The 26,773-nt window shown below is 42.4% G+C and overlaps 1 long non-coding RNA gene across 8 annotated transcripts in view; it reads left to right on the top strand.

Annotated features, from left to right (window-relative positions):
- Window positions 1-758: 758 nt before the first annotated feature.
- The window catches only part of LOC135182302 (uncharacterized), a 213,398-nt gene continuing 187,383 nt past the window's right edge, over window positions 759-26,773 (top strand). For all 8 annotated transcript variants that reach the window (XR_010305155.1, XR_010305152.1, XR_010305161.1 and 5 more), the window contains exon 1: window positions 759-846. This is a non-coding gene — a long non-coding RNA (uncharacterized LOC135182302). The remainder of the gene's footprint in view (window positions 847-26,773) is intronic.

Genomic DNA, 26,773 nt, shown 5'->3' with positions numbered 1-26,773 from the left:
TCCACAACTAGATCAGGTTATTCAGATCCCCATCAAGTGTTGTATGTCTCTAAAGATGGGGTCTCCACCAACTCCCAGGTAGACTTGTGTCCTCCTAAGCCAGGAGCAGGGACAGAGCTTTCTGACATCCTGAGTGAAAACTGTTTGACTTAAAACTTCTGCAAATTGAAACAGCTTCCTCCTCAGGTCTTTGTGTAGGGTGGATTTAGGCTGCTGGATATTGAAAGGGTCAGATTTTGGGTTGTGTTTTGCTTGGAAGTACCAGAGCAGCAACACAGAGAGATTGCTGACGATTTGGGTTTTCCTTCCATGGGGACAGGCACACACCTCCATACCTGGCTCTCAGCTTTTCTTCTCATTGCAAAGTGAGCAGGTCTCCTTCTTTCCTCTCTCTCCAAACATAACAACCCGGGGAGTGACTGTGCTGCACCTAATGTAATGGGGTTCTGCTCCAGGTTGGAACATCTTGATGTTAACAAAAATAAAAGAGGTTGAACAATTTTGGTTGCCTGGGAAAAGTGGACTGCAGGAAAAAACACACCTGCAAACTTCAGTAAATATGGTCATTGAGAAATCTGTCATTGAATTCCCCTTTCCCTCTCTTACAGGAAAGATTTTATATATAGACATATATTTTTTAATAGCAGTGGTTTAGGGCACTTGCATTATCAAAGAGTTTGCAAACCTGATTAGAAAATCTATTTAACCTGGTGTCAATTGGCCTCCTTGATGTGAAAATCCGCCCAAATCCTGGGAGAGAGGGCAGGCAGTGCCCCAGTCAAGCTTTCTGCAGAAACAACTGGGTTGAGGAAGAAGCAGAATGAAAGCTACAGCAACAGTCAAAAAGTGAGTACAATGTCTCAGTGGAGCATTGAAAGGAATAGATGCACACTCTGGTGATGAGATTTTGTTTTAATCATAGTGATAAACCTTTTAATTTTGGTGCAGAGCAACGGCAGCTTTAAAAATGAAATGAGGGGTTTGTGACTAGCAAGAGTCCTTGGTGTTGCTTCCAGAGCATTGCTTGGGCTGTTATTAAAGCCCTGCCAATGGTTTCAAGTGGAACAGCTAATGTTTCAAGTGTTCATAAATAATTGTTTAATGTTCCAAGCACTTTAGGAGCGGGTTTTAAAAACTAGCCTTGCACTGATTATTTCCACTGCTGTAAAAACATTCTTTCAGCAGTACCTCTATCTGCTGCTTAGAGGTTTCTGTGGAAAACAGAAAAGAGAACAATCACCATCCTCTGTGAGGTGATACAGGAAGATGCACCTGTGAAAAACCCTGAAACTAGGAGATTTCTTCTCCAAAACTGCCCCAAATTTGGAGTATCTTTGTGGTATTGTGAAAGCAGGGTCACATCCACGGCTGGCATTTGAGTAGTGATGCAGGTGTTGAGGGGTCTGGTGCGATAGCACAAGGTCCTGGAGAGGTTGTGAGGTGTCTTGGTTTACCCATCCCTGTAGGTGATGTTTTGAAGCAGAGTTAGAGGTGAGGTTCTACCTGGGGAGCTCTTACTGCCTTCAGCACAGTCTGAGAAGAGCCGAGACCTGGGCTGGTGGAAGTCTGGGGAGTGTGAAGCTTGGGAAGGGGTGAAGGCTATTTGCTGAGGCTGTGCACAAACCAGGGCTGCTGGACACGAGACACATGTTGGCACTGCTCTGCTTCCCTGGCTGGGGGGAACAGCCCCTGAAAGAGTAGGAAGGAGAGGGGGATCCAGCCCTGGAGAGTGGGCAGCTGCAGCAGCGCTTCTGTTGCTCCTGTGATCCTCAGGATTGTCAACATGTGGAAATCGTGGTGGGAAGAGATTAGGATATGCAGCTTAAAGTGATTCTTTAGGTCAAGGTTTGCACTCTTGATGGTTTTGGTTGCTCAAACCAAGTATTTGTTTGTTTGTTTTTTAACCCAAGCTGCGTTCTGAGGAGTAAGAAACTTTTATTAGCAGTCATCCCATTGGAGTAAGATAAGTTGGAAGACACAATGATTTTTCTGCCAAACATTCACACCAGTTCAGAGGGAGCCTTGCAGTTTGATATCCCTGCAACTTTCTGCTATTTGTTTGAATGCTTTTCCCTGAGATGATGCTTTAATGCTATTTTGCACTTGTCTATATCACAGTTAATTCTGATGGCTGAAATCCTGCTTTGGAAAGGTCTATATGAGCATGTATCTGGACACACAAGTTTGAGTGATTGGAGATTTGTGTTTAGTAAAGCAGGATTAACACACTTTGAGCATGTATCTATTTATCAATATGTATTTATGAATATACATAGAACCATACATATAATCTTATGAAGAATAGTCCCAAGTGCATCAATCCTCATGTGAATGAGGTTATTCAAGACTGGACCCTACTCTGAGGATTTAACTAGCCGCCTTTCCACTGCTAAAATATATTCCCCATTGTTTACTGTTATAATTTGGAGATAAAAAAGCACCACTTTATATCTGCTGTTTATTAGAAATAGGTCATGGCATAAGAGTGGAAGCTTGGGGCATAAGACTGGAAGTTTGGGCAACCACCTCATAACACATCATTTGACATTTTTTGTAGTGTTTTGGAGTTTGTTTGTTTGTTTGTTTTTGGGGGGGAGGGATGGGGATTTTGTTGTTTTTATCTTTTTGTTGTCATTGGTTTTGGTTGTGGAGGGGGTTTTTTTCCCCTTTCTTAAATATTTCATTGGTTACCTGGGCAGTGGCCACCTGATTTTCTGTTCAGGTGTGGAGAGTTAAGCAAGTAGTGGGCTGGGTTGGCAAGGATGTGTTTGGAGAGGGATGGAGAGGAAGAAGTGGAAAGAAAAAGAAAGGAGGAGAAGGAGAGGAAAGAAAAGGGGAGAGAAAGGAGGGGAAAGAAAAAAGGGGAATATGGAGAGGAAGAAGTGGAAAGAAAAAGAAAGGAGGGAGAAAGGAGGAGAAGGAGAGGAAAGAAAAGGGGAGAGAAAGGAGGGGAAAGAAAAAAGGGGAATATGGAGAGGAAGAAGTGGAAAGAAAAAGAAAGGAGGGAGAAAGGAGGAGAAAGAGAGGAAAGAAAAGGGGAGAGAAAGGAGGGGAAACAAAAAAGGGGAATAAGGAGAGGAAAAAGGAGGAATGGGAAAGAAAAGGGAGAGAGGGTGGAAGAAGGGAAGACAAAGAGGAGGGGAAGAGGAAGGGGAAAGAGAAAGGGGGAAGGAAGAACGGGAAAGAAAAGGAAGAGAGAGAGGAAGAAGGGGAGACAAAGAGGAGAGGAAGAGGAAAGGAAAAAAAAAGCGGGGGGGGAGGGAGGGGGAAGAAGAAGAAAGGGACGGAAAAGGGGGAGGAATTGGAAAGAAGCGTTGGAGGCCGATCGTCTGCTGTGAAGTAGCTGGAGCCAGCAGCAGTCCCGCTCGGGCCGGATTATTCCTGCTTGGCTGCCCTCTGCCGGCAGCCCCGCTCGGTGCAGGGCCGGCTGGCTGCGCACCCAGGCCGGATCCGACCGCGCAGAGCTCCGCGCGTCTCCGCGTGGGCGGGCCATGGTTACTTTAAGCATGAGAAAACAGCCAGCGTTTGTATGGATCAAAGAAAACAATTGTGCAGGATGGCTGACCAGAAAACAATTGACTATTATTGAACGAGAGCATCACTCTAATTAATCCGCAAGATAAACCCACTGCTAAATGAGCTGGAGAAAAGGCTCACGACTAGATTTAACTCTGGAGCAAAATATAGCTGAGGCAAGGGGGGCAGTTTATGACTCAACACAGTAGAATTTCTGCTTGTAAATGTGATTGCTAACATTTTTCCCCCTTTTATTATTTTTTTTCTTTTCAGTCACAATTTTCCTAACTTGCAAATGAATCTGAAATATGTAGAACTAATAGTGTCTGTCGTGTAAAATGAATGCATGTTTTTTTCTTCTTTAAGGTTTTATTTTTAACTGTCTCTAGTAAAAGTGCATTAGTCATATTTATCTCGCTCATGAAAGAGCCTCTTTTCTGCAACTCGCTTTGGGTTTAACCCCTTTGAGGTTATCTACAGTGTCAGCATGTTATCTGTTTTAGGACATCAGTGGCTGTCCCTAACTCGTTATGGATGTTTTATTGACATTTGGGAGGGCTGTGCTGTTTCAGGGAATAAACATAAATTCAACAAGAACCAGCAGAATGTCACCACTGTTCTGTTCATGGTCAAGCGATCTTATAAATGCACAGGGAGAATTAAGGCTGAGGTGGTGGAGTTGCCATCCCTGGAGGTGTTTAAAAGGAGAGTGGATGTGGCACTTGAGGTTATAGTCTAGTGATTAAGGATGCTGGGATGAAGGTTGGACTGGGTGAGCCTGGTGGTACTTTCCAACCATAACGATTCATAGTGGTTAGATGTTGTGCTGAATGATTTGGTTTAGTCAAGGACTTGTCAGTGTGAAACTAATGATTGGACTCGATGATCTTGAAGCTCTTTTCCAATCTGAGAAATTCTGTGATTCTGTGAAAGCAGTGGTGAGAAGGGGGTGTTGCTTCCTTCATTCTTACTCCAGTGTTTCCTTTCCCCTCCTCACTATTCCCATCTCCTCTTATATTCCTCAGTTTAAAAGCTGGATGATTGGTACCTGTGACCCTTAAATTTCTTATTCTCCGTTACATTTACACGGAGAAGATTATTAAATCCGCAGATAGAATTAGAGGCCAAACTAAATTCTTTTGTATTGATATAATCACGGGAGCAGTTTTGAACGTGATGGATGTAACCTGAGTGCAGAGTACGTCCAGGATGTCTAAAAGGCAGACGCTGTGTGAGTAGTTATGGAAAAAAAACCCTCTGTGTGCTCTTAAGATGTCACGCATAATCCGCACTGTGTGTCTCTTCAGTGTCACAAGCACATTTACATAGATTGTCATGAATTTCAAATTGCACCTCAAATCAATGCCAGAGTAAAATTACCTTCGAGCACAATGCAGCCTTACTTTAAGAGTTAATCACACAGGTCTCGCTCTGTTTGGAGGTAGAGCTAGCCCTCCTGTGACCCTCGCTGCTCACGGAGTGCCGACGTCAGGTGCCCCAACGTGTTTGTAACACCTCCGTGGACCGAGTGCCAACAGTCTTTAGTGCCATCTTATACCCTCCTCAAAACGCAAAGCATGAAGGCATCACGTTACAAATGCATCTCTCTTCTTAAATGGGGCCAGCAGTGTCTCCAAAGGCTATTGTGTATGTGCTTAGGGATCTGTTTTGACAAACCATTTGTAAACATCCCATGGGGACTTTGCTCTGACAGGTACAAGAGCTCTGAAGCAAGCATTTTCCCAATGCCGTAATATTGTTGCCGTCATCTAATTGCATGGGCCTTGATTGTGGGGCAAGATGCCTTGAGTGTGATGTTTTCTGGTTTGGTCTAACCATAAAAGACTAAACATGGCCTTGCTCCAACTCCACTGGTTGCAAGCATTCAGACTGGACTAAGATTCAGTCAGCAAGAGTTTTTTGTTGTGGGGAGACAAAAGGAACCAGAGATTTCACAAGGACCTCTATGGCAGCTGGTAAGAACAGCTAGGTCATCTGATCTCAGGGTTCTTGCCATGTCCCAGAGCATGTTACACCTCTCCGGAGAGTAACTGCTTTCATTATGCTTAGAAACAGCATTTAGCTGGTGTAATGGATTTATTTCTGGAGAGAGACCATACAACTGAAGCAGTTTCTTGTGGCAGACTACCAGTTACAAGTGCTGTAAATCTTGGTGTATTCGATATTTTGCCATGGGTCTCCTGCAGGCTCTCCACCAATTCCCTTTCTGCTAATATCTGTCTCCAGAAGCAGGCTTTCAGCAAACATGGTCATTCCAGCCTGAGGCTTGAATTGCCACACGAGCTGGGGGCACCACGACTGCTTCTGTAACCGATGGGAAGGAAAAGGAGGAGTGTTTGGGCCGATGGCATTGCAGTGATGAGAGACATGTAAATGCCAGCAATGCTATTTAGCATTTCTCAAGCAAGAGAATGGGCCAGCAGATACGTCGTGGATGCTCGCCAAGCATGTAGGGGGACATGTTGTTAACTTGCTGGTGGCTGCTGTAGCCAAGAAACCGAGTAGCCATGTAGGGACTGTGGCGGGCGGGAGAGAGAGAGGGAGCACATGTAGAAATAAGGCTTCTCACTCAACAAATTCTGCTGTTTGCATGCAGAAAAAGAGGTATTTTTGCAAGCGGGGACTTAGGAACAAGATGAAATCTTCCCACTTTTATCAGCGAGGCAGTTAGTGACAAGCACATGGTGAAAAGCTCAGATTCTGGTGTAAATTATCATGAAAATAACTGAACACACAGAAAAAAAAACAAAATTGCAAATATTAGGAAGTTGTGGCTTTATGGACTGTCAAACTGGAAAAGGCGTTCGTTCTTAGGAGTTTGGTTTGCAATTTAGTCCTCAGTGCACTGTCCTCACTTCATGGATTTGCTGCAGGTTGAGACATCTCTGCTAAGAAAGGCTACTGGCATTTTATGTGTAATGATCTTGGTCACTTGGGACATCTGACTACGCGTGGAAACTGACTGAGACCAGAGCTATTTGTCCTTTGAATGTTCTGGAGATCAGCCCTCTGCATACTTAGCTGCTCACCTGAAACTGTGGAGAACTTCTTTGTTCCTTTCCAATCGCATTTCAAAAGATGCAGGGAGCTGAAAGGGAGTGTTTTGTTCCATCCTTAAGGTAGCCACAGTTTGGTGGTAGGTGAAGTAATGACTATATATAGTCACTAAAGTGCCTCTGGATAGCACTGGAGAACAACTGCTGTAAGAATTTAAGGTATTATTATTATTAAGGTATTATTATCGTAACTTTGCCACAAGTTGCAACGAGACTGTAAGAATTACCTTGGAGCACCTAATACTGGCACAGCTGTGGAGTTTAAAGTTCTATTTCTGTCAATATTGTGTTAATTTTATCTGCTGCTTTTGATTAAACAAACTTATCTGGAACAATTTCAGTAGCTGATTTTCTAAATAGAAAAGGCACTAATAAGTGAACATCAAGCTGCACCCCTCTGGCATCCAGAGAAAGGAAAAATCTTTTATGAACAAATCAGATGTGGTCACACTGAGTCCTAAACACTGTTCAGCTACCATCATGCTGATTTAATCAATCCTCACAAGGTAAAAAAAAAAGGTAGAAAGTGGAGAATAATGTGCCTGATGAGGAGATATTTTAATGAAATGCGTTGGGATAATTTAGTGGGGAATGAAAGTGCTATGGATAAAAGTGAGTCAGAAAGCATGAAAAACACCAAACGTATCAGAACTTGTGTATAATATCAAACGAGGGCTGAACAGCATTAATCTGTGCTGCACAGGTAAAGGGACAAATTAGAAGAGATTGGCCTATGAATCAGCGAGGTCAGGAACTGGTGCAAGAGCTAAATGATGGCAGTAGTTTGGGCATTGAAGGGAATGTGGTTCTGTGGTTGCTACATCTTGCTAATTCATTAAAAAGCTCGAGGAGGGAGCTCCTGGAGTCAGGAAGCATGTGGAGTGGATGTCTTATAACTGTGATCCTGTGTATTTGTTGGACTGCTGGCTGTGGAGGCTGAAATGAGGTCCTCAGTATCCTAGTGAGAGCCATTGTGGGCTGACTTATGAAATATCTGCTTTGCCCTCGATGTGCAAGGTCATAGATCAGCCTCTGTGGACCTGCAGTGTCCTGGATACGTTGTCTTTCTTCATGCATGGTAAGTTTGAGAAAGGCAGAAGTGTGTTGCAAGTTCTTATGGAAGGGTAGATGGAGTTAGGTAGTCATGTTTAGACTACAGTCTGAAGGCAAAGAGAAGCTCACTGCAAGCTGTACTTGAACCTTTTGTCGGTGAAGCTGATCTGAGATAGGGGCCACAGATGCATGTTCAGGTAATAAGATCTCAAGTAGAATGTAGGTAAAGTCCTTTTAGCTACATGGGTCTGAGTGATTTGGGCAATGAAGGAGTACCAAGAGATACTCTTCATACTGGCAGATAATGCTGAGTGTGTGTGAACAAGATGTGAATCTCTGTTATAATCATCCCATCCTGCTGTGTGCCACCAGATGTGTTATTGACAGCTACAGAACAGGAAGCTGGAAAGAAAAGAAACAACCCCTGAAGACACAAATGGCAATTTAGAGAAAGATTAAAATATATGCACCTATACATGTATTATTTATGTGATCCTAACAAATCTTTAAGCAGGAAGCCCATGGGACAGGTCTTCAGCTGATGTTGAATTCTCATGCCTTGATTAGGCAGCTGGAGATCAGGTCCATAGTCTTTTCTAAAGATGCCCATTTTTTTTTCCCTTCTTTTTTCCTTTCTTTGCTCTCGGAATGTACACAGGGAGCAGATCTTTTGAGTAGGAAGGTGCCATTTTTACACAGTCACTGTTCAGACCATAGCCTCACTTGAAGCCAAAAATAGAAAATATATTTTAGAACTTGTTAAATAAAAAAAAAATTAAATGGGGGGGAAAAAAAGGAAAGAAAAGGGGAAAAAAAAAGAGAGAGAGAGAGGAAAGAAAAACCTCCAGCAGAACTTCACATTCTCTGACTTTTCAGACTTTCAGGTCTGCTCTCCTGATTACACATTTTCTAGCTGATGACATGCCATCAGCTAAAGATGGATTTTAAACACAAGTCATGTCAAAAGTTTCATTTAACCTCTTCAATGTAACAAGCTGCTGATGGTTTACATTTCTGACAGTAGAGGTAAATTAATCTGTGATGGATGTTTGGAAGGGAGAGAGAAGGCTTTGCAAAGAGTGAGGAAGACATAAAGTGGTAACTGGTGAAGACACTGGACATCTTCTGGAGTGTAGTGAGTGGTGGGTGGGCTGTGGGTGTGGTGATATTTCTGGATCTGCATCTATAAGTAGAGCTATATCACACTCACTGTCTGTATGTATGTGTGGCTTTCAAATAAAAATAGTTTCCCCTTCTCCTGTGCTAGTCTGACATTTGATGAGGTAGAATATTTCCAGATGGGTTGGATTTTGGAGAATAGGGAGTAGGTTATGATTTGTCTAATGAAATGTTAATTTTTTTGGCAGTCAGAAGGGTTTAGGGTAAATCAGCTAAACCCAAAGATGATTAAAAAGGGATTTGTGAAACTTTGGAGTAGTAATTAGTATTAATTGAGACCATCATTATTTTTTTGTGTGTGATAAAGGTACTATGTGTGTGTAGTTGGGCAACAAAAAATGCTAGGCTCATCTTTCTTCTTTCTGCGGGTTATAAAAGTTTGGGGAGGGAGCTCTTGTTAGTAAGTAATCCCAAGAGACATAACATGGTGAAACCTTGACACAAGAAAATTCAGCCAGGAGACAGCTGATTTCTCAGCTGGGAGGTACTTCGGGAAGAGATGGCATCTTGCCGTCTCCACCAGGACTTGGTAATAATTCTCACTATTCATGAACAGATGTCTTTGGTTAGATTCCCTAGGTGCATTTGAATTCATTAAAGGATCTAGGGAATCAAGATATTAATTCTAAATTATTACATATTATAGATTTTATTTTCTGGAAGAATGGGGAACATGGCAAAAGAAAAAAAAAAGGTTGTAGTAGAAGTGTTAAATGATGTCAAGGTAGCATGATCACAGAATACTGCTATGGCACTCCAGGTAATGTTTGGTTGGTTGGTTTTTAGTTTGTTTGGGGGTTGTTTTGTTTTGGGTTTATTTTTTTTTTTTGCTTTAACACTGCTTGTCTAAAAGAGTTGGGTGGAAATGGGAGCTGTAAACTGTGTATGCTGTGAGGCCAAAGTTCTGTAGTTGGAGACATTCATAAGGGGTATTTATCCTTATACTCCCATGAAATAAAGTACTGGTGCTCTGTTGAAAACAGTACGAGGATATCAATTTACAACAGATGAGGATCTGAACTGAAGAGTTCTGTAATTGCAAGCTGAGCTATTTCATACCTATTTACAACAGACTAAATTAAAGGACTACCAATCTTTAACTCACATCATCAGTACTTCAATGTTTTACTGGGACATTGGAGGACTGACTTGAACTTCCTGCAGATGGAACTTGCACTTTTGAAGAGCAGCCTGCAAGCTTTCCTTTCCCAGGTCAGCTACTTTTAGGGAACATTGTAGACAATCTTTGAAAACTGAACATCCAAAAGCTCTTCAAATCTTCATGACTAAACTCCATTCCGGTACTTTGGTTGCATTAACAGATGTGATTTTTTTTGTCAATGGGAACTTGGCAGAAGAACAAATTTCATCAGCTAATATTTGTAAACTGCTTTGAGATCCAGTGACGGAAGGAAACCTGGACTGAGAATAAAAAATGCCAACTATTGAGGCTTCTTTGCTGAATTTTCCATCTTTGGATCTATATATATAGGATTTCTTCACATCTATTTAATTATCGCCTTCCAATTTTGTTCCTCTATCTTTCTGCCCTATTTTCTGTGTACAGATGGTGCTTTAGTCATTTTTCTGTTCACCCGAGGCTTTGCTGACACAAAGAAGGGCCAGGTCATTTCAGTTAGTCTTACAGGTAGCTCAGTTTGAATTTTGTACCTCCTCTACCTTTTCCTAAAGACAATTTGATTCGTTGTAGCAAATACCCAGGATCTTTATCCTGCTTGACATTAAAAGATTTACATTAAAATACAAAGCATTGTTTCATTTCAGTCTGAATCAAAGGATATTTTTATCCCTGGTTGGTTTATGATTTCTCTCATTTGATTGTTTTGGGGATTTTTTTGTTCTCTCTCAATTTTTGCAATGGACTTGAACAAAGGGAATCCTCTGCAAATGGCCTTGGCAGTGAGGTAGTCTGAGAGTGATGCAGAGGATGAGCAGGGCAAAACAGCTCATCCACAGTAGCAACGCTTGCTCAAGCTGCAGCATATCTTACAAGGACTCTTTAGTCTTTTGTTGCCTTCTTCAGTGTGGTCGTGACTCAGGATAAAAAACAGCTGTGCATTTCTTCTACCTCAGTTCAAGAGAGATGTTTGGGTACTGGAATGTGTCCGGCGAAGGGTGGCAGAGTGGGTGAGAGGCCTGGAGCACAGCCCTGTGAGGAGAGGCTGAGGGAGCTGGGGGTGTGCAGGCTGGAGACGAGGAGGCTCAGGGCAGAGCTCATTGCTGCCTACAACTACCTGAAGGGAAGCTGTAGCCAGGTGGGGTTGGGCTCTTCTCTCAGGCAACCAACAGCAGAACAAGGGGACACAGTCTCAAGTTGTGCTGCGGGAGGTCTAGGCTGGATGTTAGGAGGAAGTTGTTGGCAGAGAGAGTGATTGGCATTGGAATGGGCTGCCCAGGGAGGTGGTGGAGTCACCGTCCCTGGAGGTGTTCAAGAAGAGACTGGATGAGGCACTTAGTGCCATGGTCTGGGTGATTGTCTAGGGCTGGATGCTAGGTTGGACTGGATGGTTTTGGAGGTCTCTTCCAACTTGGTTGTTTCTATGATACTTGTACTTCAAAAATTCCCAACTAGGCACTTTGTTGCAGTTGTAAAGTCAGTTAATATAGCACAAGGGTTTGTTTAATTTCTTTGCACAGGCTCCAGAATTGCAGAGTTTTTTAACATGTAAGAATTTTCCTGGACAGGCATCTCTTCTAAAGTTGGTCTGTGCTTTATTTTCCCCCAGCACTACTGCAACATATGTTTCAAGCCAGTCCTGATAATGTTTTTCAGTGGTATTCATCTGTGATATTTGTAGTGAGTTTCCTGGTGTAATTGCAATGCAGAAGTTGTCTGTAGCCCTGTGATATGTGCATAATTGTCCCTGTCCACTGTACCCACCAGCACCTCTTGTCAGCAGGATTGATGGTAATGTTTTGGTTCCTTTTTTTTTCCTTTAATAATTAATTGCTGTTCCTTCCAACAACAGGGGGTTCAAGTAGGGCTTTTGTTGTTCTAAATTTGAAACCCGAAGTCTGTGGAGATGTTTCCAGGAGGTATTTTCTCCAGTTCAACATACACCCTAACCACAGGTGTTGTATCATCAAAGAAAGAACCCATATGCTAATTCAAAAAAAATAACAGGCCTGTTTATTGTTGCAGTGCATCCTCATCAAAGAAAACAACAACAACCACCTGTCTTTAGCTGTGTAATTAAAGTGATGGGTCTTTATTCTGCGCTAAATGATATGGTAATATATGGATATGGAGAATAAGAGAAATCTTCCTTTTCAAGTTATGAGATGTTGGCAGCACTGCTGAAAACTGCCTCTTTTTTCTTTAAATAAATTAAGGTTATTTAGAAGAAATCTGTTGCTATTAAGATGCTTTTTCTAGTGGAGTTATGCTTCCTTTAGCACTTCTGGCCATGCTGGACATTGATCTTTCCACAGCTTGGGATGGCTACCCTGATCTAGGGTAGAGTGTTGCTGCCCATGACAGGGGGGTTGGAACTAGATGATCCTTGTGTTCCAACCTTGACTGATTCTATGGCCACCTGTCCTAGCATCATCTTCTCTGTGATTGTGTTGGTTTGAGGCTAATTGGAATATATTGATGAGAGAAATTAGATCATTGGTTGAAAAAATAAAGTTTATATAATTAATTGGTTTGCTGAAAGGGATAAAAAGCCAAAATGTAAATAATTTGTCCCTCTTTGCTCTGAGATGTTTCTCCCTTCACTCCTCACTAATGTCTTTGCTAACCAGATAAACACCCTAGCAAAACTTGGTTGTTTTGTTTCTGTCTGGGAAGGGAGAGAGGCTTTGAGCCCCTTCTGGGCAGTTTCTTTGTTCAGGAGGGAGTTTGGATTTCTGTATTATTTGTATGTAATTGTAAATACTTGTGAATATATTGTGTGTATATGCTTGTAAATTTAGCTTTGCTGCAAATATAACTTCATCTTACTTCCAAGCTATCTGAGCTGGCCTGGAAAGTTTCTTGCTGGGGGGAGGCAGGAGGGAAGTTCCTTAACCCACCACAGTGGGCTTCAGTGATGATTCCTTCAGCCTCATCTTTTTCTTGACCACTTTTAAAGGTCTGGGTTTTTTGTCTTTCTCCAAGTAAAGGCAAGCTTAACACCAAAGCTGGTCCATACCATCACCAGATAAAAGGCAGGTACCTCCTGTCTGTCTTTCTGTCCCCCCAGCCCACCTCCTCTCACAGGCAGTGGTGGTCCTGTTCTGCACACAACAGGAATCTGCTTCTGTTAAAACCATTATGACATTGATGTTTCTCCCTTCTAGGCAAATACCTCAGGCTTTGAATATTACTTCTTGGCAAAAGAATCAGTCACTGAATCTGCACATACCTAAGTCTTGTGTGGACTATTTCCACACTTATGCCGGCTCTGGAATGTCTCGGTCAGACATCTACAGCCAAATCTTCTGCCAGTTGACCATGTTTCCTACCAAACCCTAGCTCTTTGAGAACATGCCTACTCCTACAGCGACTTTAATCAGACAACAAAATATAATGTTGTTTTCCCAGATCACTACAGAAACTCATTTGACACAGAAACTTGCATAACTAGCGCTCTGAGATGAGTAATCTGAACCATGTTTTCCTTTGAAAGGCCAATCCTAAATCCCTTTTGCTAGACCTGTTAGTGCAGGCAGAAAATTGTATTGGCCTGCAGGGATGTGTCATACTGAAGCTGTCATATAGGACATGGCTCACAAAGAATCTGGGGCATTAGGAGTTTAAAGTCTGTGATAAAGTGGCAACTCATTACATATTTTGCTCAAGAATTAGTGGGTCCTACTTTTTGTTATGCTCTTATTTAAACATTTTACTCTGCTTAAAGAAGAAAGGTATGCCTTGTCAGCTGGGAGCTCTGCACCTTTCCCTGTTACCTGAGAAAGGAGGTGTCCACCTCTCTGGAATCCCTTCTATCAGAATTCAGCCTTATCTTTTTAGGCTTGTTATCAAATATACACTTTCCTCTTGTCCTAAACTCTTAAGATGAGGAAAATGTGCAGGTCTAACATTAGAATAGCCTGCCCAGGGCAGTGGTGGAATCACCATCCCTGGTGGTGTTTAAACATCATGCAGACCTGGTACTTAGAGACATGGTTTAGTGTTGACCTTGCAGTGCTGGGTCAAAAGTTGGACTGGATGATCTTGAAAGTTTCATCCAACCAAAGACGTTCTGTTGTTTTTGTGCTGAGTTGCTGAAGCAGATGTTCTTTACTGCAAGCTAGTAGTAAGTTGAATTTTCTTCAGTGGGCTGATGTGAATGAGTTAATGAGTGTGTCTTTTGTGGCTGTGATTTAAAGATTTGTTTATAAAGTTGGCAGTGGGAATTATGGGTCTGCTCTATCTACATTGTTGTACTAACAATGCACAATAAAAGTACATTGTTGTATGTAAAGGAACCAAAATAAGGTCAATCCTTTCTACTCGGTTAGGAGATATGGTCTGCAGAAGCCAGGGTACTCAATACTCACTACTCTTGTTTAATGAGCACTGTAGTAAACCTGATGGTCTTTTCCGTGTGAATGTCCAAGGCAACAAATTAGCTCCACTGGCCTGCTGGAGTTCATATAGTCATTGATCTGAAACTGTTTTATGCCCTCCTCACAAATACCATCCTGCAAACTGCTGAATTTTGCAGCGCAGGTCCTGCTCCATAATATGATCTAGACCTGATTGCACTGGCAAATCTCTCTTGTGCTTCTTTGTAGGACTCTGTTCCCTAGACTTATTTCTAATCATCCATAAATAGACTCATCTGTGTTAGGTCTGTATGTCTGAGTAAGGGAAGCCACATGACAGCACGCCTCACTTGTTGGAGCAACAGCAGATCTGGGGGGGGAAAACTTGGCTTCATGGGAGTGGATGGAAAATTCTCATTGAATTAAATACATCCAAAATCTGCCACAGCTTCTTCCCCAGACTCAGATTCCTTGTGTGGGACGGGGTGAGCTGCACAGGCTTGGTTTCTCCTTTGAAAATATGGATAGTAATACTCAGTTCTGCAACAGATCTGGATCCTGGGAGCAGAAGAAGCTAAGAATATTTAATTTCTCTCTCTTTTTTTTTTTTTTTTTTTTTTTTTAAATCAACACATGCAGTGCAATTTGCTTTGCCTTTTCTGGATGGCTTTGACCACTTTATTTTTTGAAACATGAGTGTTATAGGAAGCTTTGGAGTAAGGCATTATGACCAGTTAATTGAATCATAGAATCAGTCAGGGTTGGAAGGGACCACATGGATCATCTAGTTCCAACCCCCCTGCCATGCCCAGGGACACCCTACCCTAGAACAGGCTGCCCACAGCCTCATCCAGCCTGGCCTTAAACCCCTCCAGGGATGGGGCCTCAACTACCTCCCTGGGCAACCCATTCCAGGCTCTCACTGCTCTCATGCTGAACAACTTCCTCCTCACATCCACTCTGAGTCTCCCCACCTCCAGCTTTGCTCCATTCCCCCTAGTCCTTTCACTCCATGATATCCTAAAAAGTTCCTCCCCAGCTTTTTTGTAGGCCCCCTTCAGATACTGGAAGGCCACAAGAAGGTCACCTGGGAGCCTTCTCTATTGCAGACTGAGGTTATTGTTCTCCAGACATTGAGGTTATTATAGACACCAGGCATGTGCTGTAAGGTTTACAGGATCAGTATTCACACTTCACTGTAGATCTGAGCTAAGAGAGAGGCTTTTTTCAACACATAATTTGATAGTTTCAGCTTGTATCTTTCTATTCTATGACTTCAGTGAGCGAAGGATGTAACTCTGGCATTTATTGAAGATGATTGAGGAAAACACAAAAATAAAAGTATATATATTCCACTTTAAATTTGATCATTGAAATAAATTTTTTACCACAAGCTTTCCCTTTTTAGGAAAAAAAAAGAAATATCTAAAATGTTCCTACTAGAAACCAGAATCTTTCAAAAATGATTCTTTCTAGTTTTGAGAGGTCCCAATGATTTCATCAGAGCTCAACCCATGGTAAAAAATCCTGAAGCAGTGAAAACCAAGACCAAGGCTGTGAAACAGTTTGTAGCACATTACATATAAAAGTGTGTGTATTTTTTTTTCCCAAGAAGGCTACAACTTGAACTATCTTTTATAATTAATAACATTTCAAAACTACTCCATCTTTGCAATTTGTGAGCTTGTGTATATATAGGTTGCCACTTTCCTCAGGCTACAGGACAGGTATGGGTACTATCTTCCCCATCTTGCCACCTTAAGGCAGGATCATCTGTACCTGTCATGTCTGATGGATATTTGTCTAATCTATTCTTTAAGACCTCCAATGACAGAGGCTCTTCATCCTCCCCAAGCAATCTATTCTAGTGCTTCGGTAGCCTCATTGTTCAGTAATTTTCCCTAATGTTTAACCTTAATCTTTCTTGCAGCAATTTAATCCCATTACTGCTTCTCCTATCTGCCATGGGCATGGAAAATAGATTCCACCCTTCTTCTTTGCAGCAGCTTTTTATGTCTTTGAAGGCTGCTCTCCTCTGCCCTATCTGACTTGTCATCTTAAAGCTAAGCCACTCTAGTTTGTTCATTTTCTCAGAGGTTCCCGTGGTCTCTAGCCCTGAGTGACTCTTCAGGTTGCATAGGTGTGGTTTGCATCGTTCTCCAAATACATTTCTCAAGTTTCAGTGCTGTGTTTTATGTAGCTGAGGAAGTCTTGATGCTAGGAAGCCTTGCAGTGTAAAAGAGTATTAAAGTCAGTGGGCCGAGTAGGGTAAAAGCTACATCTTTTTGTGCCTGTGGACAGGTCCCTCTGTCACTGAGCTTGTCACAGTTCACTCATGCTGGCTGCTCTTTGAGTAGAGCAGAGAGGGTACATTTTGCATTTTGCTCCTTTGCAGAATAGGTTTCAGCTCCCAGGGGCTCCTGCAGCAGCTGTCACAGGGCAGCCAGAGATGGTCTGTACCTCCTTGCTCCCATTACTCCCTACCCTCCACACACGTACCTGCCTCATGCCATGCTGCAGCATTATTTTCTGCCCTCTTCTACAGCCTGGGCATATGGACCTGAAGCAGAAACTTATGGGTATATGCAAATGTTTTAATGATGCTATTTGCATATCTGGAAGTGATTTACAAAACGCTGCACATGGAGCTGCTTAAAACTTGGCACCAATAGTGTGCAGAGGATCATGGCTCAACACAACAGAAACTGAATATTCAGCTGGGTTTTGCCAGCTCTCGCAGAGAAGCAGTGCGGTTCTGGCGACCGAGGAAGAGAGTCTGTCAATGAAGGAAGAGATTCAGTCCTTACATGAGTATCAGCCCTGCCCAGGGGGAAAACATCTCATGATGTACTGCCTTTCTCTGCTTTCTTGCCACTTCGGGACGAGCAGCCAACTGCGGTTGGTCCTGGCGATGCGGAATGCTCTCCTGCACACCCTCAAGAGTGCAAGCAGACAGGGAAGTGTGGAGGTCGGAGAAGTCCAGGAGCTGCTTTACACAGCCACAGAATCTTTTTGCTTAGAAAAAACCTTTATGATTGAGTCCAACCAGTGTATCCAGCACTGCAGGTCACCACTAAACCCCGTCCCTGAATTCAGCTAAAGGCTGTTCTTCATGGGAATATTTACCTGTTTCATCCCGTGTATAGGGTTGAACGTACTGCTGGCAGCTATGTGTCTATGGGATGTAGTGACATGCTGGGATACTAAAAGCAGAGTATTTTTGTCTATAAGGAACAAGAATGTCCTGTTGCAAAAGACAAAACTCATTCCCTGGATTGTCCCTGGTCCAGACAATTCACAGCTAACGTGCTGCTTAGAGCACATTTTGTTGCCATTCTGCTAACATTGCTTTGTACTTTATATTTTCTTTGCAATTGTATAAATAGCATATAGGAAGAGAGAGACTATTTAGGGAAAATACTAATTAAAAGGAACAATAGGAAATAGGAGATCTCCTGTTTCTAAAATTAGAGGCTGGTTATTCAGTAATAAATAGCCTTGTCATTATTAGTTTGCAGTCCCTCCTTTCTCTTGCCTGACACACACAATATCACTGTTATCCATGGCTTGCCTGTCTAAACATGGTTTCTTTCCAATGCTCTACATTGTTTGCTAGCCCTCATTACAAAAGCTCCCCAGTTCTGGGCTTATTGGGTGAAAGAAAATAAGAAATATTCTTTCTAAACAAAACAAACTTGATGAAGGAATAAAAAGAACACTAATAAAGGTACCTTCACACCAGTCCCATTCCTGCTAGATATTGCTTATTGGCCTCTGGTTGTTTCAGAAGCCTGGGAGCACCGATCACAATTTTATTTCCTAGCAATCAGTAAGCACTTAGACTATTTTAATGACTTTGCTAAGAATGTGCTTGCTTAACTTCAAAGAGAAAGTTTGCTTTGCACCTTGGAGTACAATGAGCAACTGCTATGTACAGGTATGACTGCCATTGAGGATAACAGGATGTTAGGGGTTGGAAGGGAGAAAAAGAGGTCATCAAGTCCAACCCCCTTTCCAGAGCAGAACCACACAATCCAGCTCAAGGCACAGAGGAACCCATCCAGACAGGGTTTGAAAGTCTCCAGGGAAGCAGGTTCCACAACCTCTCTGGGGAGCTTATTCCAGTGCTCTGTGACTCTTGTGTTGAGGTGGAACCTCCTGTGCAGCTTTGGGATTTTTACAACTTCAGCAAGTGTGGGTGCAGTTTATATGCTGAAGGTTCTCCCAAGCTTCTCCTCTTGTGGAAAATCACCTCTTCCCAGAGGACCCACCATTGCATCATCCACAAAGTTGTTTCCCTTTGGGGCTTTTAAATACTCAGGAATGAGTCCTGCTCATACTAGAATTTTCTTTTCTTGCTACTCAGTGATGAGATTGTGTTGCTTGTCACCAGTTTGTGTTTTGGATCTGTTTGAAAGACACTGGCCTAATGGAATCACCTTGTGCTGTCATTGCTTCATTTCTATTGTTATCTGGAACAGAAAAAAAGCCCAACCTCTCTGAAAGGTGAAAAGGGAGTGTAGAAGGTATAGGAATCTGTGTTGGCTCAAGGGACTGTAATAGGGGAAATAGAGAAAGGAAGAGAACAAAATTCCCAGGGAAAAGAATAAATACAAAGGAGGAGCAGGAAAGAAAAAGACATGAACAGTCATAAAAATCTAGTGCTGTCAGCTGAAAATTGGGGTGATTCTGTCATATTAATGACAGGAAACCATACCTTTCTTGGCTTTCACTGACAGAGCTGCAAACAGCTGCTCTGGAAGGAAGGTGACTCGAGCATGAGTGAAAATACATAAGACATTGTGCACTTATTTTGTAGAGAAAGAATTTAGTGAGGATTTGTCTGTCATTATCACATCCTCTGTTGAACATGTTGCCCTTGGCAATGGGTAGTCAGTAACTAATTTAGTATTTTGTTGTTCAATAGCAAGATTTTCCTGCTTAGTTCACCTCATATCTGTGATATTCAAAAGTCAAGATCAAGCAAGCTCCTGAATTATCAAATAGATCTTACGGAACATGTATTTGGATTCTTGCTGCCACCCATCTTCTGGCATTTAGAATCGTAGAATCAGTCAGGGTTGGAAGGGGCCACCAGAATCATCTAGTTCCAACCCCCCTGCCATGGGCAGGGGCACACTACCCTAGAGCAGGCTGGCCACAGCCTCATCCAGCCTGGCCTTAAATATCTCCAGGGACGGGACCTCAACCACCCCCCTGGGCAATCCATTCCAGGCTCTCACGTATACATCTCAAGTAGACTGCTTGCTAATGGCTTTACTGGATCTCCTGTTCCCAGTCATAACTACACATTAAGCTGAGGTGTTGATGGAAGTCAGAGCTTTCTATTTTACTAACTGTTTTGAAATTGAGTGAAACTTCTACAAAACCAAAGTATAAAGGTAGGGAAAAATCCAGTAGATGTTTGTGCACTCTCAATTCTCAGCACGGGGCTGGGCTCTTGACTGCTGTATGTCAAGATGCCAAGTGCAGGAGTGTAGTAGTCCAGATAAAGGGAAGCACACAACTTTCTGCAAAATAACATATGGCTGTGACACTTGCAGCAAGAACACTGAAATAAATTTTTCTCTTAAAAAAAAACAAAGGGTGGCAGGAGATTTCACTGTCTGCACAAGTTCCTTCCAAAGACATGTGAAAGACTTCAGGTTGTAGTTTATGTGGGGTTTAATTTATTTAAGTTGAGGGAGAAGAGCTGGCCTGACCCTGCTGAGATTCAATCCTATGGCTCCTGGCAGCCAAGCTAGTCCCAGCTCAGTGATTAGGTCATTCAGCCATCCCTTGCTTTGCATTTATCATTTCACAAGTGCAATATTGTATCATAAAATGGAGAAGGTGCACAGCAGACATCAGCCCATATTTAAAGCCCTAACTGAATGAGCAGTAAAAAGCTTCTGGGAGTGTAAAACCCAGACAGCTTTCACTAAACCCATCTGACCACTCAAAGGGTGAACTTGAACGAAGCAGTTCACTGTGTGCTACTCAACGTTTTGTGGTCATGTGCTAAGCTTTGTAGGCTTTAAAAAGTTCACAGCAGTTTAGGATAGGAACCAGTCTGAGAAAAGGGGTTCTGGGAAGGGACTCCTCTCCTTTCACTGTACTGATTTTCAAATCTGTGCTGATCAGGAGTTGTTGCATTAGGGAGGGGGAATCTTGGGTGAGTTTAACTTAGCTCTGTCTTCATACAGTTGTAGATCTTACAGTGCATTCACCCAGAAGACTTTTGCCTTCGGCTGATCTCTAGGGTGGCCACTCTCAAAGTTTGCCTTTCTGCCTTATAGTCTCACTGGGACAATGGATGTTTCTTATCAATGTCTGGGGCCACCTTCTGGTAGATGTTAGGAGGAAGATGTTCACGGAGAGAGTGATTGGTATTGGAATGGGCTGCCCGGGGAGGTGGTGGAGTCGCTGTCCCTGAAGGTGTTCAAGCAAAGACTGGATGAGGCACTTAGTGCCATGGTCTAGTTAATTGGCTAGGGCTGGGTGCTCGGTTGGACTGGATGATCTTGGAGGTCTCTTCCAACCTGGTTGATTCAGACTCAGGGGAAACCTCCTTTAGGGGCTGACTCTGCTGTGCTGAGCAATTCCGTGCTCACAGGCATTGCTGGGATGAATGAGCAGACAGCAATAACTCTCCCATCCCGTTTTGGTGGTGACAAGCCTCTGGACATTGAGTAACTGTCCCTTGCGTCTACGTGGTCACAGACAGCCCTGCAGAGAGAGGTGAGGCAGAGGACAGGCTGTGATGTTTTGGAGGAGTATCCTTCACTACCTTTACAACAAGGCTTTATCACTGCATTAAGTCTTTCTGAGGCTTTTTCTATCTTCCTCTCCACTCCCCACTCGCTCGTTGTTCACTTTGGCTTCATTCCTTCTCCCTTCCCAGCTGATGTTAGAAAAATAGAGGACACTAAAGTATGGAAGGTGTGGTGGTTTTCAGAGTTAAACAACATTGGGAAAAGTACTTTCCCTTCATTTAGTATTTTTAAAGAAGTAATAAGTAACACCGCAGGATGTGATTGTAATAATACAAACAACTCTGAGGTATCTGAAGCTTTATTCCTCTGCCTCCTGCCTCTCCTGATCACTATAAGTCATGCATGAGCTATTACTTTTACTGTACATAATTTCTAGTATCCTTTGAGATCAAATCACTCCTTTGCTAAAGTGATTTTCTGACAATTTCAGCCACGTTTCCATAGCTGTTTGTATGTAGGCAGATGTAATTTATCTGTTTATTATAATTCTTATAATGAAAAGACAGTGAAATGCTATTATAAAGCTCAGCATGGCAATCAGTTTGTCGTTATGGCTGGTCATGACAAGCATTTTAAAGTCTCTGTTTTGACACACCTTTTTTCCAAGGTGGACAGGGTTTAGCCATGACTTTAATGAAGGTATAGGATGATAGCAGTGCCATGTCCACACTTTTCTTGAACACTTCCAGGGATGGTGACTCCACCACTTCCCTGGGCAGCCTGTTCCAATGCCTGACTGCTCTTTCAGTAAAGACATTTTTCATAATACCCAATCTAAACCACTTGTTATGGTTTGGGAGTTACCTGTGTTCCCCCCCCCCTTCCCCAATCTTATGAAATCACCCAGACTAGACTCAGCCAGCTGGAAGTTAAGGGATGAAGCTTTATATTCACAGCTTAGTACAATACACAAGCAGGTTATTTACTATATGTTAAGTGTATATATATAGCTATATACAGAAATATACAAGTTAAAAGTATTGGAATCATAGAATCAACCAGGTTGGAAGAGACCTCCAAGATCATCCAGTCCAACCGAGCACCCAGCCCTAGCCAACCAACTAGACCATGGCACTAAATGCCTCATCCAGCCTTGGCTTGAACATATCCAGGGACGACAACTCCACCACCTCCCTGGGCAGCCCATTCCAATGCCAATCATTCTCTCTGCCAACAACTTCCTTCTAACATCCAGCCTAGACTTCCCCTTGTATAGCTTGAGACTGTGTCCCCTTGTATAGCTTGAGACTGTGTCCCCTTGTTCTGTTCCTGCTTGCCTGGGAGAAAAGGCCAACCCCCACCTGTCTACAGCCTCCCTTCAGGTAGTTGTAGACAGCAATGAGGTCACCCCTGAGTCTCCTCTTCTCCAGACTAAACATCTCCAGGACCCTCAGCCTCTCTTCACAGACTGTGCTCCAGGTCTCTCACCAGCTTCATCACCCTTCTCTCAGTGCTGTGGTCTAGTTGATTGGACAGGGCTAGGTGCTAGATTGGACTGGATGATCTTGGAGGTCTCTTCCAACCTGGTTGATTCTATAATTTTGAAGTCATGCATCCATACTAAAGCAAATTAAACAACAGAACAATGCATAGTCAAAGGCTAATGGATATGTAGCTGTGTGCAGCCAATGCTTCCAAGAGAACTGTCATAGAATTAGTTTTATACTTGCACAGTAAAAGCAGAGGGAACCATTTCTCAGGCACTGGGCAAACAGGTTTTCTAACATTGATGGATACAAGCTGGGAAAAGTATTGAATTTTTTTCTAATTAGCCTTTTTTTCCTACAAAATTGCCTCTCAATAATTTCCCTTCATGTCCAGTGCATAAAGGTATCTGTGTATATGAATTTAATTTATATGCCAATGATGTTTTATACATTGTCTTGTCTGCATCTCATTACTGTCATTAATAAGCACTCCAATACATCTCGTTACAAGGTTAATTGGGACAAATCTAAAATCCGTCCTCTTTTATATTGTAAATATGATATCTCCTGGCAGCACATTCCTGGTGGATGGACACACAAGTTATGGTGTCTTATTAAAGGGTTCTATAAGGTATCATAGCTGCATTTAGTGACTACATTATGCTGTAAATACAGCTGTATGGAAAATCAGCTGCATACAACATAATCTAGATGGAAACATGGACGTTTCTAGGACTGGATGAAATACAATTGTGTGCAGCAGCTCTGGGAGGGGTTTAGCCACACTTATGGGTCAGAGTAATTTGTGCTGTATGTGCCTGTCTTTTTGCTAAGAGCTGATTTCTGATGTTGAATGCATGTCTTTGAAAAAGTTCTTCCCCTCACAAGACTCAGCCCTACCCTCTTATAGAAGCATAGAATCAACCAGGTTGGAAGAGACTTCCAAGATCATCCAGTCCAACCTATCACCCAGCCCTATCCAGTCATCTAGACCATGACACTAAATGCTTCATCCAGTCTTCTCTTGAATACCTCCATGAATGTTGACTCCACCAGCTCCCTGGGCAGCCCATTCCAATGGCAAATAACTCCCTCTGTGAAGAACTTCCTCCTAACATCCAGCCTATACTTCCACTGGCACAACTTGAGACTATGTCTCCTTGTTCTATTGCTGGTTGTCTGTTATGGTCAATAAGAAACATTTTGCAAGTGAAAGGTGTTTTCTCTGGGCAACAGACATGAGCCTCGATGCTTTCATATCAAAATGCATCTCATGTCAACTCTGTCAGAGTCATCTTAGATAACACAGTATAGCAGGTATATGGGTCACATATATGCCTCTACTCCAAAGGACCATGGGTTAAAACTCAGGGAAAGTGGGACTCCTATTGAAGTGTGCTCTCCTGTAGATGTGGCTTACACCCTCAGACCCTCCTGTCACACAGATCAAAATCACAGATGAAGCCTCTGTGAAGTGGTTGGAGAACAGGGGCTGCAGAGAAGAGGCATGTCTGGCTGCTCTGTTCCTGTCCACTTATTTTTTCCTGGGGCAATTGTGGAGTCTCTGTGATGACTCACTGAACTTGGAAGATGTGTGCAGCCCTCCAGGCTTTGGTGGCTTTACCTTGACTTTTTAGCTCTTTAATGCACAGGCATAAAGAGGATGGCTGCTGCATAACCTGGTCTGATGAGTGGAGAGCAGTTTGGGTTGGCTTGCTACCTGGGAGGTGTGCTTTAGCACAGTATGCAAGGGAATTTTACCTGGATAGGCACTGAACTGGTAGTATTTCCCAGATTCTTAGTCACACACCTGGGCTGGGAACTCTGCTGGGGAGATCTGTGTTTACCCCTAGCCATAAGCTTTCTGGATGCTTTGTCTGAAAAGCACAATTTGCCCTACAGGTTTTGGGGATTGAGCTTGTTCATTGACTATGTTGAGTATGAAGGGTTAAAAGTTTCTGTAGCATCTATGAACTGTATTTGTGATGATCTTCACAGAGAGATTTATGTTCTATACTGGGAGTGACACTCATTCCTCTCCAAAGGTCTGTGCCAAGACTAACAGTCCAACTAAGAGCCTGAAAAGAGGGTTGTCCTGGTCTTTGTTTTGCCTTTGAAAAAGCTGAATTTCAGTATTTCTCTAATCCTTAGTCAGGAAACCACCCTGCACAAAGTCTTTATTATAAGCAGCACCTAGCTGGAGACCAAAAGCTGCTGAAACTCTGCAGCTCCAGCCTTTCTTGTGAGTTTGATGTCTGGGTGTTGAAACACTGACAGAAGCTTATCTCAAGTGTGATGAACATTTTATTTACTGCACAGTCTACTTGGACAAACAAATAAATAAATAAATGGGCTCCCTTAATGCTGTTGCTATGGGAGGCACAGAAATATTTTTCCTGTTCTCAGTTCAAGAAAGACACAACAGTACAAGACACTGGACAAGAAAGTGAGTGTATATTACAGAAAATGGTGAATTCCAGCTAGTCATTAGCACAGTAAGTCCAATCATTTTCTCCTGACATACTATAAAGTTTCACATCCCCAAGCACCAGCTAAGTAGCTTAGGAAAGCTGTGTAGCTTAGCCCCAATTTAACAGATACAGTTACTTCAAACAAGCTGTATTAAGTGGCATGTTATCTCTACTGTTGTTTGTTCCAGACCCTAGGCAACAATTAATTTTGTCATGCCAACAAATATTTAATTTGATTTCTAATGTACCATTACCATAACAACTTGGATAAATATATCCTAATAACATAGGATATTAGGATGAATATATCCTAATAACATCCATAGATTAGGGGGAAAAATATCCTAATAACATAATAACATCCATAGATTGGGGGGGGTGTTTTTTGTTGTGGTTTTTTGGTTTTTTTTTTAAGGGCAAGTAGTTGATAAGAATTTGGAAAAAAAAACCCACCCACCTAATTAGCAAACATTTTTTTCCTGGTTGTATGGTTTCAAACCAAGCAACAAGCAGGAACAAAACCAACCAAAAAAAACCCAAGCAAATGAAAATCACAACACTGTTACCCTGCACTCTGAGGCTGCTCAGTGGAATCCTATATAGGACGTGACTTGGAAGACAGTAAACACAGAAACCAGGTGGTCAATGTCAGTGAATAGTGCAGTGTTTGTGGATGGTTTCAGTGACCTGTTTTGCAATGCAAAGTTGCATGGTGCAACCAAGACCCAGGATCATGAGTCATTGAAAGGGGCTTCACGTGTGGGAACCGACTCTAGTCTTGCTGTAGATTTGACCTAATCATGGTGGTCTGCATCAGTGGTACTGACTGATGCGTAGGTGACCTGCTAAATAACTTAATTGTATTTGTTTGTTCAAGGAGACAAATGAAACATATAATTCTGATAGGAAATGTGATGGGCCTTTGTGTTAGAAACAGCCTGCAAGTAACGCTCTGTATTGCTGATGTTAAGTAAAAGTTTCAACAGAGTAAACTCCAACAGTTGCTATCGTGCTTGAAACCTCTCTAGCTTGGCAAGAGCAAAACAAATAAGGGATATCAGAGATCTCATCCTGTGGAAAGTATGCCTCAAACCAAACCCCCAAACATGTGCTTTTATCTCTTGAAATCATCCACTGTACACATGCATCTGTCAGCTCTGGCTGGTAGTTAGGAACTCTATAGTGTACTGAGAACAGCTTACTTAGTGTTTAAACTTATACTTGCTCTGCAAGTGTCTGGAAAAACAAACTTTTCCTTTTCTCATGTCCTGTGTGAGTACTGATGAAACAACATCCGTATCAGTCTCTTCACAAACACTTTTCAACTAACACCTTCATGCACTACAAAGTCACTCTATTCTGTTGCTCTTAGGAAAAGAAAACATTTCCCACATATTAAAAACCCAACATATGTCCTATCAACACCTTACACCTGATTTTTTTGGTGTACTAAATTCTTCAGGATCTGTTATAGATACTAACATACTCGTGTCCCTGCCTTTTAAAAGCCTTATATCATCTCATTTTAGTTTTTTTTCCCCTGAATGGCCAGAATTTCCAAAAGAGTCAATATGAGGTAGCCACCGTGACAAGTAAGAGCTGTAGTCCATGTGTCTGTGCATATGTACACTGACGTCCTTGTTGAACTGCCTGTAGCCCATGTGTCTCTGCAGATGTACTGATGTCCTTATTGAACTTTTGGGAAGAAAAGACCAGAAGAAGCTGTTGGGTTTGAGGTAAGGTGCACTGTGATTCCAAATATGCAGCCTGTAGAGGCT

This window comes from Pogoniulus pusillus, chromosome 16 (genome assembly GCF_015220805.1).
Source record: "Pogoniulus pusillus isolate bPogPus1 chromosome 16, bPogPus1.pri, whole genome shotgun sequence".
NCBI classification, from domain to species: Eukaryota; Metazoa; Chordata; class Aves; order Piciformes; family Lybiidae; genus Pogoniulus; species Pogoniulus pusillus.
Note: the sequence above shows the minus strand (reverse complement) of the source record. Positions and strands in the feature narration are given on the sequence as shown.